Below are 16,806 nucleotides of genomic sequence, written 5' to 3' on the forward strand. Positions count from 1 at the left end.
CAGAAAAAAAGAATGAGAAACAAATTTATTAGTTACATTTTTAGCATTAATGAGGTCCCTGGAGGAATCTGAAAATAAGAGTTTAAACAAAACAATTAAATTAAAGCAACAAAAAAATAGAATACAAAGAAAAAAAAAGTTGAAGGAGATTACCAGGAATTTGATAAATGAATGAATTAGGGCTGGAGTTTTGTTGAAGAAACCTTTTTATAAATCTATTTGTTTTATATTGAAAACATAAATTTAATAAACTTTATTTATTTGTTTTTATACTAAATAAATATTTCTGTTCATGTCTTTCTAGATTGTGCTTTAAATTACTCATGCAACGTATAGAATTTAACAACAAATTAACACCACGTAAGTAAATTATTGTAAATTTTATCAAATTCTGAACTAAATAAAAGACTTTTTTTAAATGTAACTTTAAGAATATCATTATTTCCCTATATTTGCTAATAAAAACAAGTTTTAAAGGAAGTAATCGAGAAAAAATAAAAGTTTTTTCTGAATTTGTAACGAACCTAGCCGCAAGGGCCTAACATTCAAGGGGCTGCTACCTATATATACCGGCCGAGCTCGTGGAAAATGGGGTGGTTCTTTCCCCTATCATGTCAGTTTACGGTACACTACACAATTCAAAAATTAGGTAGCTTTATTCGAAATCGACTATGAAAAGCGAAAATGGGATAGAAATAGAGCGATAGAGAGATAAAGAAAAAAACTAAAAAAAAAAAAATAATTTGAGAGAAGCCAGGTTGAAGAGGGATAGGTGTTGTTTCCCCTTCGATATTCAATACCCACCCTAACCATACTATCGTACTATATAATCCTTAGATAGCCCAAAATTGACCTACCTACCAAATGACCTTAACCTTTCATGAAATTAAAAACAATTAAAATTCTAACAAATCATATTGTTATTAACAAATATTAATTTATTATTTATAAATAAAAAAACATTTAGACAAAAAAAATTGTTATTTTAACTATAAAAGATTTTAAATTAACAAATTTAAACATATGAAAATTAATGAAGAATAAACTGACAAACAACGTGTAAATTCAAAATAATAATGTTAGAATCTAAATTCTTATACCATGTTAACAACATAACCAAATAAAATTTACAAAAAAAAACAACAAATAAAATTTCTTTCTATTGTATTAAAATTGAAATTTATGGTATTAACATTTAGTATAACAGTTATTGATATATTTTTGTTTATGTTGTTAACATTTTATTCCATATTTGTTTATTTTTATTATGTTAATAGAATTATATGTAATATATTTATGTTTATGTTATTAACATTTTTAATTATGTGTTGAAATTATTGACAACATAAAAAATGTTAATTTCAAAAATTGTCAAACTTTTTATTTGTGTATAGATATTTGAATTTTTTTAAATTTGTAAATGTTACTTTTGAGTGAAAATAAATTTTATAAACAAAATAAAAAAAAATGACGTTTAACTCACCACATATTTTCCCACGTAGACTTCAGGCCTGATGTCGATGGAACTTGAGCTATTTTCTTTCGAAGTTTGTTATTTTAAATGTATATACATAAATTTTCACTCAATTGTTTTAGGTCGAATGTAAAAGTATTTGAATGAATGTTAGAGTATATGTTTTTGTTTGTGATGTTATTCTGTTAATGTTTTTATATATTATGACGTAGATTGATAAATGAATTAGATTCTAATATTGAATTAAAATATATAAAAAAAAAACTTATATTAGGAAAGAAACTGAAGAAAAATTTGATTTTAAAAGATTATGTATGCAAATAAATTATGAGTTTAATAGTAAATTGTAAGTTAAAATTTAAGTTAAAAATTAGAATAAGTACTAAATTAGATATTTCCTATCCCAGGATTAGTAGATGTATTGAAAAATCAGATTATGACTTCCAAAAGTAGTTTGGAAATGATTAAAATTGTCAGTTTCAGGGAGAATTGCAATAATAGAAAGGATTCAAGGATTCCACAGTTACAATAACTGCGAATCTTGATCCGTTAATAGTTGTATTTAGTATTTGTAAGTCCGGTTGTATGTATATGCTGTGAAGATTCGAATATTTGAAGGATATTTAATTTTCGTTCTTGCCAAGGTCCAGCTATTGGTAAAAATACAAATTTTCAATTCCCTTCCCTAAAATTTGGGAATCTTCTTCCAAAAATCGAAATTTAGCTGTCTCTGTTTCCAAATGGTACACAGGAATCTCAAAACAAAGATCAATGTAGAGGCCTTTAAACAACAAAAGAAAGGAAAAGTTGCTCAATAACCAAACAAATAGCCATTTTGACTCTAAATTCTCTTACCAGAAGATGCTAATCTCTTCAGCAAAAATCCAATGGACAAACAAATTAATTTTCGTTCAATTGTATTGTCGATTCCAATTTACGTATTTAAAAAAAAAAATGTAGTTGAACACAATCAAAAGAAGAAAAACAAAATTTTCAAACTTGACACAACCGACTCAATTAAATTTTCAAAACATAATAACCAAAATTTTTAATTTTTCCAAAAAAAAAACGTTTGAATCAAATTTCCAAAGCATACATGTTAACAAAAATTTTCAAAATTTTAAATTTATAAAGTAGTGTTCAACCAACAACCAATGCCTCACAAAACAGATAAAGTTTGTGAGTTATACTCCCACAAACTGAATCTGAAAAAGGCAGAAAAAAAAAAATTTAAAAATATTCACCATCAGATAAAAAAAAATGTTTAACACCAAATATCCTTTGCGTGATATGTTCCCTTGTTTCCCGAGTCAATATCCTGTAGCTCATAATATACGTGTCCAATTCTGCGCAGTACTTTCGCTTTCATTCCCACCGGAGCAAGCTTTGAATTAAAATATTCCGCCTTTGAACTTTGGTTAAAAGTCCGCCTGTACACATCCTGTCCGGCAGTAAAGTTCTTTGTTCGAGATCTTAGATTGTATATCCTAGCGTTCTTGTCATATGCCTTACGCATATAATTCTTAATTTTATCTCGAATCAAAGAAAATTGGTCTTGTCTTTCTAGGCAAGCGTCAGTGTCTGCTAAAATCTCCAATTTACGTAAAATTTCGTAATCCTTTCCATGAGTCAACATATTCTGTCCGAAAACTATTTGGTATGGTGTGTTGCCGATGGTTTGATGTACACTGTTTCTTAATGAGCAGTTGATACTGGGTATATAGAGATCCCACTCTCTCTGGTCATCCCTAACGTAGCTCCTCAATGCTTCATTAATTGAACGGTTCACCCGTTCGCTAGCATTAGATTGGGGACTATATACAGCAGTCAAAACATGCTCAATGCCATTCTTATTCAAAAATGCTTCAAACTCCTTACTTTTGAATTGAGAACCATTGTCAGAGACAATGGTTTCTGGTACACCATAACAACTAAAAATTTCATTACGTAAATAGTCAATAATGTGTTTTGAAATAAATTTCTTCAGTGGTTTCAAAAACGTAAATTTAGAGAAATGGTCCAAAATTATTAAAATACCAATATTTCCGGATTTAGTTCTGGGTAAGGGTCCAATTAAATCAATGTATAACCGTTGAAAGGGTCTTTCAGTCGTAACCATCTTACCCAATGGTGGTCTCAATGTTGAAGTCGGAGTCTTAGAGGTCTTGCATAATTCGCAATTTAAAATATATGTTTTTACATCCGTTGCAAGTCCTGGCCAAAAGAAATGTCGTCTAATCCGTTCCAAAGTCTTGGCAATACCGCCATGCGCAGAATTGGGTGCATCATGAGCAGAATAAATAACATCATTTCGCAATTCTCTAGGCACAAAAAGTTTCCATGAGTCGGATTCATCCAACTCACCTGACGAAAAATTTACCCTTTTATAAATATATTTATCTACTACCTTGTAGTCAGGAAACTCAGAATCAGAAAAATCTTCGCGTAATCTATTGTATTCATCACTATCAAAAGAAGCTGACTCTAAATCAATAGAAGGTAAGTTATTAATTTCAAGAGCATCAACAAAATTTTCACCCTCGTGCGCACGCGACAAGGTATCTGGAACAATATTGTCCCTTCCGCTACGGTGTTGAATAGAAAAATTAAACCCCTGAAGCTTTAAGGACCACCTCGCCAGCCTACCAGACAGGTCCCTTTGGCACATAAGCCATTTAAGGCTCGCGTGGTCGGTGACCACAGTAAACTCTTGACCTTCTATATATGGCCTAAATTTCCTAATTGCCATAACCACAGCCAGGCACTCAAGTTCAGTGATCGTGTAATTGCGCTGTGCCTTGTTAAGTTTCTGTGACATGTATGCAATGGGTCGTTCCGTATCATCGTCGTCCTTCTGCGCCAATACTGCACCTATGCCATATGTGCTTGCATCACATTGTAATATAAAAGGCCTATCATAATTAGGATGCACAAGTAGTGGCGCAGACGTCAGTCTAGTTTTTAATTGATTAAAAGCCACTTGAGCTTCATCAGTCCACTTGAAAGTCTTCTTTTTGGACAATAATTCCGTCAGTGGAAAAGTTAACGTAGAATAGTCCTGTATAAAACGACGGTACCACCCTGTCATTCCCAAAAATCGCCGTAAATGTCGAATTGATTGTGGTACTGGAAAATCCTGTATTGCCCTAACCTTATCGTCGTCCACTTGTAAAGTCCCGTTCCCTACAACATATCCAAGATATTTCACCTTATTAAGGGCAAAACTACTCTTTTTGATGTTGATTGTCAAACCTGCCTTCCTCAATTGTGTTGCCACCTCCATCAGGTGTGTCAAATGTTCGTCGAAGTTGGTCGAAACTATTAAGAGGTCGTCTAAGTACACAAAGACATGTGCCTTCAATTTATACGGAATTACTACGTCCATAAGCCTGCACAACGTTTGCGGTGCATTACACAGTCCAAACGGCATTCTTGTAAACTGGTACAATGGCCGATTAGGGACTGTGAAAGCTGTCTTTGGTTTTGAGCTCTCCTCCAGTTTAATTTGCCAAAAGGCATCTTTCAAATCTATTTTTGAAATGCAATAAACTGAAGGAAGTCTCGACAACAGTCCGTCAATGTTTGGTATGGGGTAAGCGTCCTTTACAGTCACAGAATTTAGTTTTCTACTGTCGACACACATCCTCACCTTGTCTGGTTTTATAACCACAACCGTCGGAGAAGACCAGGGAGAGCTAGGTGCTTCCTCAATGACACCAAGGGAAAGCATTCTGTCCAATTCTGAACAGAGTTTCTTCTCTATCGCAGGAGATATAGGGTAATATCTCTGTTTTATTGGTTTTGCCAAACCCGTATCTATTTGGTGTTCAATGAGAGATGTACACCCTAAACCGTCAGTATCCGAATTAGGAAAAGAGGCAATCACATTGTTTAACTGATGTCTTTGTAAAGGTGTTAAAACTAATTTGTCAGGATCAGATTCGTCAAATTCCATCGCACCGATTTCTGGAACTAAAATTTTCAGACCAAATTCAGTCCAAAAATCGTAGCCACATATAATATCCTGTTGGATAGTTGGAACTATTAAAAATTCTATCTGTTTCGTCAGTTTCTGAAACGTCACTGTCAAGGTTATGGTCCCTAAAATGTTTTGTCGTTGACCGTCTGCAGTCTTTACGTTTCCCTTGCATTTTCTGTAATGTTCCATTGTCAGTACCTCAGACGATAAAGCCCCGCCAATTACACTCTTACTGGCTCCACTGTCCAATAATGCCAAATATCTATTCTCACCTATTCTCAGATTCACAAATGGTCGAGTGTCATCATCTGGTGAAATAATGGGTGATATAATAACGGAACGTAATGATTTCAATTTGCGATAAAAATCGTGTATGCGCGTTGAACGTTTCGGTCTTGACTTCCCATTGAAATCCGCAAATATTCGTTCACGAGCCTTATTATATGCTAATAATCTCTCATGGTAGGGTCTCATTAGTGGATGTTTAAGTTTATTATTGTCAGGTATCATTGTAGTCATATCCGAATTAGTATTATATTTGTCCATTTTATCATATCCGGATGTCCGCTTTAGTTCCGACGGACATCCTTCTGGCCGTTTCCCTGTGGCTTAACACCACATTTGGGACAAGAAGGTCTATAGGTATCTTTTGCTCCACATCCGTAGCAAAATACCCGTCGAACGTCCAAACAGTCGTAATAATTGTGACCAGTCTTATCGCAGTTCCAGCACTTATTCTCAGTACGAACTGCACAAATGTCTGAAACAGGAGTTTCTAAATCATTCGTTTCTGTATTCGAAAAGTCAATTTCAGATACATGTCCCTTCACTGGTCTCTTAGATTCATGTCCGCGAACGTCTTTCATAAATTTTTCGTGTCGTTTGACCTCACGCCGAAGATGGGCCACATTTGTTATGTCCATATGGATCAATTCGTGTCTTATCTCATTTCTGATGTTACGAACAAGAATGGCACATAAATTAGAGTCCGTAATTGGTACCTTTAATCGGTCCGTCATAGCCGAGATGGTGTCATAAAAGTCATCAAAGGACTCACCAGTACGTTGTTTCCGTCTATGTATGTCCTCCATAACATCAAAGTCATTGTAGTCACCTTTGTACTGTTCGCGCAAGGCATTTGTCAATGAAAACCAATCTAGATCACTGTCCTGGCGGTGATAACGCCAATACCAGTCCAAGGCCTTGCCGTCAAATAGACCGTGTGCATGTTTGCTTAAGAGTTCAAAGTCACCGTTTAAACTATTAGTCGTCAGTACATTGATTTTATAGATAAAGTCGTCAACAGTCATTTGGTCGTCACATCCGGAAAATTTTACTCTCCAATTACGAATAATGTTGGAAACTTTTTCGCCCACAAAAGGTTCCTGACCATTATTAGTCCTTGGAGAAGAATTGGAAAAGTTAGTGTCATTACGAGGCCGTGAATTCCGAGAATCCACATTGCCACCTAAATTCATATCATATACTAAAGTCCTAAATTCATTCCTAATAAATTCGGTAATCTCGCCACGAAATGTAACCATTGAATTGGATACCAATTGCATTACTTGCTCCTGATTAACATTGTTATCATTAGCACTCCGATTAACATTCGTTCTAGGTTGTCCCCCCTGAACCGCAGCTTGAGAAGTGCTTGGTCCATCCATGGGAATTGAAAAACTACAATTAATAGGCTCATTTACGTTATTTAAATTATCCATACTCCTCGTAATCGGCATCGTGATTTAAAGATAATACTCAATAAAACAATCAACAAAACTCTATAATTTCACTACTCAGTTAAGGAAAAATAGTAGGTAGTCAACTAATAAAATAATAATAAAACTAATAAACATCATAATATCACCAAGCATCACTACAAAAGATCAAAAAAAAAAAAAAAAACGAAAAAAAAGTAGTATTAAAATTAAGTATACATTAAACCATGACAGTTTAAAATATAAATCCTAACTTTTGATACCGAAATTAAAATAAATTGAAAGAAAAACAATTAGGTTAGTGCGAGAGTAGGCAATTAGTATGAACCAAAAGCAAAAATCTCATCACAACTCAAACCTATGTTAAATCCTGCAACTAAAGACGAAATTAAACAAAAACTGGTAACTATGTTAGACTTCGCAAGTAAAATTCCAAATATAGATTATCAGAATTAAGAAATCTCAAACAACTCTAACATAAGAACAAAAGAATACAAAATAAAAAAAAAACGTCCCTTATAAAAATTCGGTCAAACATTTTCAACAAAAAAAATTTTAAAATCCAGAATTTTCAAAAGGACATGAAAAGCGAAAAAGAGGGTTTAAAAGTGAAAGTCGAAAAAGTGAAAATAAAAGATTTTAATTTATGAAAGCATCAACATAACAGATGTAATAATGAGAAATAAATTTATATAACATAAAAATGTTAAACGACATATGCTGATGCCCCACGTTGGGCGCCATTTAAATTTATGTAACGAACCTAGCCGCAAGGGCCTAACATTCAAGGGGCTGCTACCTATATATACCGGCCGAGCTCGTGGAAAATGGGGTGGTTCTTTCCCCTATCATGTCAGTTTACGGTACACTACACAATTCAAAAATTAGGTAGCTTTATTCGAAATCGACTATGAAAAGCGAAAATGGGATAGAAATAGAGCGATAGAGAGATAAAGAAAAAAACTAAAAAAAAAAAAATAATTTGAGAGAAGCCAGGTTGAAGAGGGATAGGTGTTGTTTCCCCTTCGATATTCAATACCCACCCTAACCATACTATCGTACTATATAATCCTTAGATAGCCCAAAATTGACCTACCTACCAAATGACCTTAACCTTTCATGAAATTAAAAACAATTAAAATTCTAACAAATCATATTGTTATTAACAAATATTAATTTATTATTTATAAATAAAAAAACATTTAGACAAAAAAAATTGTTATTTTAACTATAAAAGATTTTAAATTAACAAATTTAAACATATGAAAATTAATGAAGAATAAACTGACAAACAACGTGTAAATTCAAAATAATAATGTTAGAATCTAAATTCTTATACCATGTTAACAACATAACCAAATAAAATTTACAAAAAAAAACAACAAATAAAATTTCTTTCTATTGTATTAAAATTGAAATTTATGGTATTAACATTTAGTATAACAGTTATTGATATATTTTTGTTTATGTTGTTAACATTTTATTCCATATTTGTTTATTTTTATTATGTTAATAGAATTATATGTAATATATTTATGTTTATGTTATTAACATTTTTAATTATGTGTTGAAATTATTGACAACATAAAAAATGTTAATTTCAAAAATTGTCAAACTTTTTATTTGTGTATAGATATTTGAATTTTTTTAAATTTGTAAATGTTACTTTTGAGTGAAAATAAATTTTATAAACAAAATAAAAAAAAATGACGTTTAACTCACCACATATTTTCCCACGTAGACTTCAGGCCTGATGTCGATGGAACTTGAGCTATTTTCTTTCGAAGTTTGTTATTTTAAATGTATATACATAAATTTTCACTCAATTGTTTTAGGTCGAATGTAAAAGTATTTGAATGAATGTTAGAGTATATGTTTTTGTTTGTGATGTTATTCTGTTAATGTTTTTATATATTATGACGTAGATTGATAAATGAATTAGATTCTAATATTGAATTAAAATATATAAAAAAAAAACTTATATTAGGAAAGAAACTGAAGAAAAATTTGATTTTAAAAGATTATGTATGCAAATAAATTATGAGTTTAATAGTAAATTGTAAGTTAAAATTTAAGTTAAAAATTAGAATAAGTACTAAATTAGATATTTCCTATCCCAGGATTAGTAGATGTATTGAAAAATCAGATTATGACTTCCAAAAGTAGTTTGGAAATGATTAAAATTGTCAGTTTCAGGGAGAATTGCAATAATAGAAAGGATTCAAGGATTCCACAGTTACAATAACTGCGAATCTTGATCCGTTAATAGTTGTATTTAGTATTTGTAAGTCCGGTTGTATGTATATGCTGTGAAGATTCGAATATTTGAAGGATATTTAATTTTCGTTCTTGCCAAGGTCCAGCTATTGGTAAAAATACAAATTTTCAATTCCCTTCCCTAAAATTTGGGAATCTTCTTCCAAAAATCGAAATTTAGCTGTCTCTGTTTCCAAATGGTACACAGGAATCTCAAAACAAAGATCAATGTAGAGGCCTTTAAACAACAAAAGAAAGGAAAAGTTGCTCAATAACCAAACAAATAGCCATTTTGACTCTAAATTCTCTTACCAGAAGATGCTAATCTCTTCAGCAAAAATCCAATGGACAAACAAATTAATTTTCGTTCAATTGTATTGTCGATTCCAATTTACGTATTTAAAAAAAAAAATGTAGTTGAACACAATCAAAAGAAGAAAAACAAAATTTTCAAACTTGACACAACCGACTCAATTAAATTTTCAAAACATAATAACCAAAATTTTTAATTTTTCCAAAAAAAAAACGTTTGAATCAAATTTCCAAAGCATACATGTTAACAAAAATTTTCAAAATTTTAAATTTATAAAGTAGTGTTCAACCAACAACCAATGCCTCACAAATTTTATTGACTGCATTAAAACAGATTTGCTATATATTTTTGGTGCTGCGTAGTATAATTGTTCCTATTGCTGTATAGTTTTGTTCTGCCAAAAATTCAGATCACTGTACATGACCAAACGAATCATAAAGGACCCAGAAGCTTTAAAATTCGTTTTCATATAAATAACCCAACACAATTTCTCTTTTATTATATTTGTTTCCCTTCTTCTAATTAAAATATTTTTTAAATGACTTTCAAATTTGTTTACCTTAATTCATTTGTACTGCTATTTGATTACAAGATTTCCTGATAAATAAATTGAAAATAATTGAGTTTTGTAAAATACGTTTTTGATCTTGATGCTCATACAATTATTTGTTTTATAATATTTGCTAAGTTTTTTTTTTGTAAAAAATTAAGATAAAATCTTGTATACATGTGTTTTTAAGCCCCAAAATGTTCTATTAGAAACGTCATTTTAGCAACTGTTGCTTTGGCAATAAGAAAAATAATATTATTTGAGTTTTCATTTTTATTTCTATCTTTAAAAAAATGGAAATCTGGCTAAGCAATCAAATGAAATGAAAAGCAGAAAAGAAAATCTACTCTCATTGTATAACGTAAAAGATACATTTGTATGTAAATAGAGGAGGTAGATTTAAATAAAAAAACTCTGTTACAAACTCAAATATCTACTCCTACACATGCACTTAAATACAAACATACTTACATACATATGTATGATTTTCTTATTAATATGACAACCCAGAGTATATTTTTTAACATAAGTCTGATAAGGAACATTTGTATGAGGAAATTAACTATTAAAATTATTATATCATCAGCTAAAAATGTCCTTATATTTCGAAAAATACTCAAAACCTTCAAATATATTGTTACGTTTTTACCATTTAAAAATGGTGATTTATTTCCTTTAACCTTTATAAGGTCTTCGGGTCAAATTTGACCCATTTTGAAATTAAAATTTAACTCTTTCTTAATGTGAGTGATTGATATATTTGATATTGTATGACTTTTCTTTAATTAAAAAAAAAAATTGGAAAAAAAATATCTATACAATTTTATTTGACCTGGAGCAAAAATCTTGAATTTTTGTTACGCACAATTAGGTTAAATATTTTCAGAGCTTTTGCAGCATTAATATATATATCTGTCTCTTTTCATCATACTTGCTTTATTCAAAAAAAACTTTCTTTAAGACTATATAACAATTTTCTGTTTTTCTGTAAGTTACATCTACGGAGAAGATTTTGGTATAAACATGTAAGAGAGCTATATTCTTATATACCATTCACCAAATTATACTTCAAAATACAAATTTTAAATATATTTAGGTAAACAAAAATTTTTTTTTCAAAGTTGTTTTTTTAATTTTTTGGAAATTTATTTTTTTCGAATTGTTTTTTTAAAGTTTATTTTTTTTTTGGTTTTTTTAATTTTTTTTTAATATTTCACTTTTGGTGAAAAAAAAATTCGGGTTAAAAAATATTTTTTCCGATTTTGACCCATTGTAGGTCCAACTTACTCTGGTCTTATATGCGCGTTGCAAAGGTCTTTCAAATATCTATCATTAGATATTCATATTGTCTACATCGAATAAGTAAGTTATTTGGGGGCTTCGGAAAGTAGATTTCAACAGACAGACAGACGGGCATGGTTTAATCAACTCCGCTATCTATAAGGATATGTATATGTACTTTATAGGGTCGGAAAATTATATTGTGGAAATTACAAACGGAATGACAAACTTATATATGCCCTTCTCACGAATATATATACCCTTTTTCGAATATGTCGTCTAGAATTTGACCTATTTTTTATAAAAATTACAAATTTTGTCCACATGTTCTAAAATCTCAAAGCTGGGATCAGAAAACGGAAATCAGCTTTGGAAATCTTGATGTGTTCCCTATTAATCCCTAAAGTATTTTCCCACCCTCGAAGGAAATGTGGACCCTATGGGCAAAATTGGAAAAAATATTATTTCTAAGATTTTCGCTCCAGTTTTTAGGAATTGCGAGATTCCCTTTGAGCTTTTGACTAGTTTTTTTACATTGTTATTTAGAATGACAAATTTAAAAAACAATGAAAATTTCATTGAGTTTTGTTAATAAATAACGATTTTATTAGATATTACATATTTATTGAGTTTCTAAAACTAAATTTTAATAGAATTGCAAATATTAGTATCAAGTTGATCCACATTTATTCCGAACTATACTTTTTTGTTTAGCTAAGTAAACTGTAAATTTCAAGTCAATATTTTATTTAGATTCTAAAATATGCCACTATAAAACTCAGCTCTATTTCATATTATTTATTTTGATGTATAAATTTTCTTAATATTTAGTCACATTTTATACTAAAACATGAAGTGCAATATTTTTGAAGGACTGAAAAATATAAAAATCTTTGAAATCGGATGCAAAACAATAAAATAACACGTGTTTAAAAATGTACCTACTTTGAGTCCCCATAGCGCCGCCCCTGGATCACTTGTAGGGCCCATTTTTATTTGTAGGGCAACATTTTGATTTTGGCCCAATGTGCAGCGCCTACGACTGTATTTTCTATTCATATAATTTTTTTCTATAAATTGCAAAAGTTTTTACCCATGTTCTACAATGCTATATTATAAACATAACATTCTTCAAATACACATATTCTAGCAAAATTTTCCTTATAAACATGTTGCTTAAAAATTATTACAAAAAATATGTTGCTATAACATTTTTTTTTTTAACATTTTCCGGCCTCATTTTTCCTTATAAACATGGTTTTGTCAAATTTTTACTACAAACATGTTGCATTAACATTATTTCTTATAAATATGTTGCTACAACATTTTTCCTTATAAACATGTTTCTGCAACATTTTTCCTTATAAACATTTTTCTGACACATTTTTTCTTATAAATATGTTTCTGCAACATTTTTTCTTATAAACATGTTGCTGCAACTTTTAATTTTTACTGTAAATATGTTGCTGCAACATTTTTAATATAAACATGATGCATTAACATTTTTTCTTATAAATATGTTGCTGCAACATTTTTCCTTATAAACATATTTCTGAAACCTTATTTCTTATAAACATGTTGCTGCAACATTTTTTCTTATAAACATGTTGCTGCAAAATTTTTTCTTATAAACATGTTTCTGAAACATTATTTCTTATAAACATGTTGCTGAAACATTTTATTTTTACTGTAAACATGTACCTGCAACATTTTTCCTTATAAAAATATTGCTGCAACATTTTTCTTTATAAACATGTTGCTGCAACATTTTATAAAACATGAAATAAAAATTAAATTACAGTATTTGTGAGATATTAATGTAAAAAAGTCTTAAAAATTAGATAATTTTCTAATTTTTTGTTAGTCGTTTGCTAGACATCTTGTAAATTACTTCAGATTGACAAGTTCTCTTAATATGCTCAGACAAAGCTGTAACGATTTCTTAACAACCTTAGACTTGAGCTACATACGTATGTGGCAACTTATACAGACTTTGGCTAGGAATTTTGTAGGAAATCACTTAAAAATGTTTAGTGGGTATGTACTTGACAGTATACACACAATCACTTATGCTTTTTTTAATACAAATAGGTTTCTTTATATATTTTTGTGTCAATAAAAACCACATGTTTGTTTATGTTGCTTTTTGTTGTAGTAATGATTACACATATGTATGTGTATGTAGTTGTCATTGTATCTCTCACTTCCTTTATATTTCATTTGTCCTTTTGTCAATGTTAAATGACAAAAGGACATTTGTTTGAAAATCAAATAAGATAAAATTCTTATTTAACAAATGTACTTCTTCCTTTCTATTCGCACAATAGTTCTATATTTCGATATTTTTCATTCTTGTTTTATTATTGGTTTTGTTTTAATACTTTTTATTGAACAAAACGATTTTAAATTAATGATTTTAGTTGTTTGAGCTGTTGCCTTTTCTACTTTTATTCAGTCTTCAATTCTCTTTTCGAAACTAATGGTATTGGAAATGTAGCTATGGTTTCAAACAAATGAGTTTGAAGTGCATTAAATTTGTTCTTCGATTTTCAATTGATGAATAGAGAGAACTTTTATTCACATGTTTCAGGGTTTTTAAATCATGAAACATTGTTAAATATTTTTAAATGAATAGTATAAATTCCTTTCTAAGAAAACCTACAAGTTTTTAAGCTATTACTTATATGTTTCTTGAAAAACTCAAAGCTTAAACCCTTGTATTAAAATTAAGTTTTCTTACCTAACACTTTGTTAATAAAATTCATAAATACAAATCTCTAACACAACTTTCTTATGTAAACACATAAAGGGTCAAACAATTTTCCTAGAATTGTTATTTCTTGTAAACCTTACAAAACTTTAACATTATTTCGTTTAAAATATATTTTTTAAAGCTAATTTCATTTAGCACAAGGTGTGCTAAATTCAATTATATTTCTTATAAAGCTAAAATGGTTTATATTTATTTTTTTCATTTAGTTTCCTGTTCTCTCCCTAAAGAACTGTTAGCTGACAACAATTTGACATAATTTTCATAATGATAAGGGATGTGAACCGTAACTATAAAGTGCTATTTTGCAAATATTATCCTGGCAAATCCTTAGAGGATATTAGAGATTTTTGTTTTCTATTCTGTTGTTGTTTAGTCTCCCTTTTTAAAACTAAATATTAGCATTAAGTTGTAAAGTTGCAAAAAAATACTAGTTTCGAAGTGACCCAAAAAAGAAAATAAAATAGAAATTGGGGAAATGTTTTTTCATTTCTATATAAATGACAAATTTATGTCATTATTTGTCAAAGTTTTTTTTCCTGTTTTTTTTTTTTATTTGTTGTTGTGGTAATATTAGATGGGTAATACCTCTATACACTTCGCATATAAATGAAAAAGTTACATATAAATAACTAGAATTAGAACAAACATGCAATACCCTACCCTGCCACCCATCATTTGACATTTTGTGGCATTTTAATGTCAACAGACACCACAGCAACAACAATAAAGAAAAATCATATACAAACGTACACATATAAAATCAAAAAATCGAACCAACATTAAAGAGAGGAAAAATTAAAATATGCCCTGCAGTTCGTGAATGTAATTTCTAGTTATTACTGGTTATAAAAGGGTGTTTTTTTTAGAGGCGGAGAACTTTAAAGTTGACAGGTTCGTTTCTGCGACAGCTGATTTTTCAATGCTCGGATTTTGAGGTTAGTTTTGTTTGGCAATTTATGATGAATAGACTCACACCAGAGCAACGTTTCCAAATCGTTCAATTTTATTTTGAAAATCATTACGTGAAATTTATGGTTCTCATAATCGTTCATCAGAGCGATCAATTCGAGAAACTATGAATCGTTGTCCCAATACATTTACTCTTTACTCGCACACACTCGCACAATTTGGGGTAAGAATCTTGTTTTGCTTTCATGCAAGATTTAACCCTTAAGTGCATGATTTTTACATTTATTTTTCTATAAAGTATCAAATATTTAGTTGATTTTTATTTATTATATTTCCTTTAGCTTTAGTTTGATTAAGAATTTCTTTAGCTGAAACTTTTCGTACTCCACTTGATTTTGCTGAAAGATAATCTGAATAAGTATCAAGCTTATTTTTGTCTAAAATCGAGTGGAACTGGAATGTAGACAATTGGCAACAATATGCATTAAAGGGTTCGTTCGCGCATTTGATGATTGGGCAGAAGGAAACATTGCTATCGACCCACAATTTAATTTTAATATTTTGTACAAATGGTTTACAACTCGAAATAAAGTAAGGTATACATATATGTGCCGTCATGATCTGTATAAATAGCTAATTATTTCAAAAATGTTAAATTACGAGTTTTAGAACTGCAGGGTTTGTTAATACCTACACACATACATTCAAACACATACAAATAATAAAAAGGTACTTTATATAAATGTATGACATAAACTAGTTACATACGAGGGCAGAATGTAAAAACATAATATTTCATTTAAATTTTCTATATTGTTTAAAATAAATCCAATTGTAAAATTCGCTCACTAAGACAGAATCAAGCGTTTGGCAACAAATTCGGTTGTTACTACGAATCAGTTTTCTCTATGTAGTTTTAAAGATAACCTGATCATTAGAATAACATTAACGATTGCTTTAATGCTGTCGTTTTTCTGGAAATTGTGTTGAAAAATGTCCAATGTATTGAAAAGATATTTACTGTCTATGGATTTTCAGTGGAAATCAGCCATGTTATGCGGCAACATCTTTTCGACCACAAAATGCATGCAAGATTTGAATTTGGCGGAATTTTTGCAGTAAAGTTCTGCTAACAACAATCCTCTACACTGGTGCATATTCCTATAAACGCACTTAATTTTTTTTTTGTATTTTTGTTATATCTTTGTTGTTCTCATCCAAAAGCAAAATTTAACTTTTTTAATGAGAGACAACTTAACGGTACTTTTTGAAAGTAAACAAGTTTTTTTTCTTATTCTTGTTGTTTGCCTTAATTATGCGATCAAATGTTCTTGCTGCTATTTTAAGCGTGAAATTTGTTTTCAAAAAAGTTACCAAAAATAAAATATTATCAATTTTAGTATTTTTCCAACCAAAGTTACGCTTCTAATAGTAACATCTCAATTTGCTGTAACTTTTTCTATTTGAATCAATAAATTTCTTCACTTTTAAATATGCCCAAGAGAACTTTTTTGTCCGATCAGGAAAAAATTAGAATTAAATTTTCCAATAGA

The 16,806-nt window shown here is 29.9% G+C and overlaps 1 protein-coding gene across 1 annotated transcript in view; it reads left to right on the forward strand.

Annotated features, from left to right (window-relative positions):
- Positions 1–302: 302 nt before the first annotated feature.
- Ccn overlaps positions 303–16,806 on the forward strand; it is an 89,846-nt gene continuing 73,342 nt past the window's right edge. The window contains exon 1 of the mRNA XM_065504106.1: positions 303–360. The gene's annotated coding sequence lies outside the window, so the exon portion shown is untranslated. The remainder of the gene's footprint in view (positions 361–16,806) is intronic.

This window comes from Calliphora vicina, chromosome 3, assembly GCF_958450345.1.
Source record: "Calliphora vicina chromosome 3, idCalVici1.1, whole genome shotgun sequence".
Lineage (NCBI taxonomy): Eukaryota > Metazoa > Arthropoda > Insecta > Diptera > Calliphoridae > Calliphora > Calliphora vicina.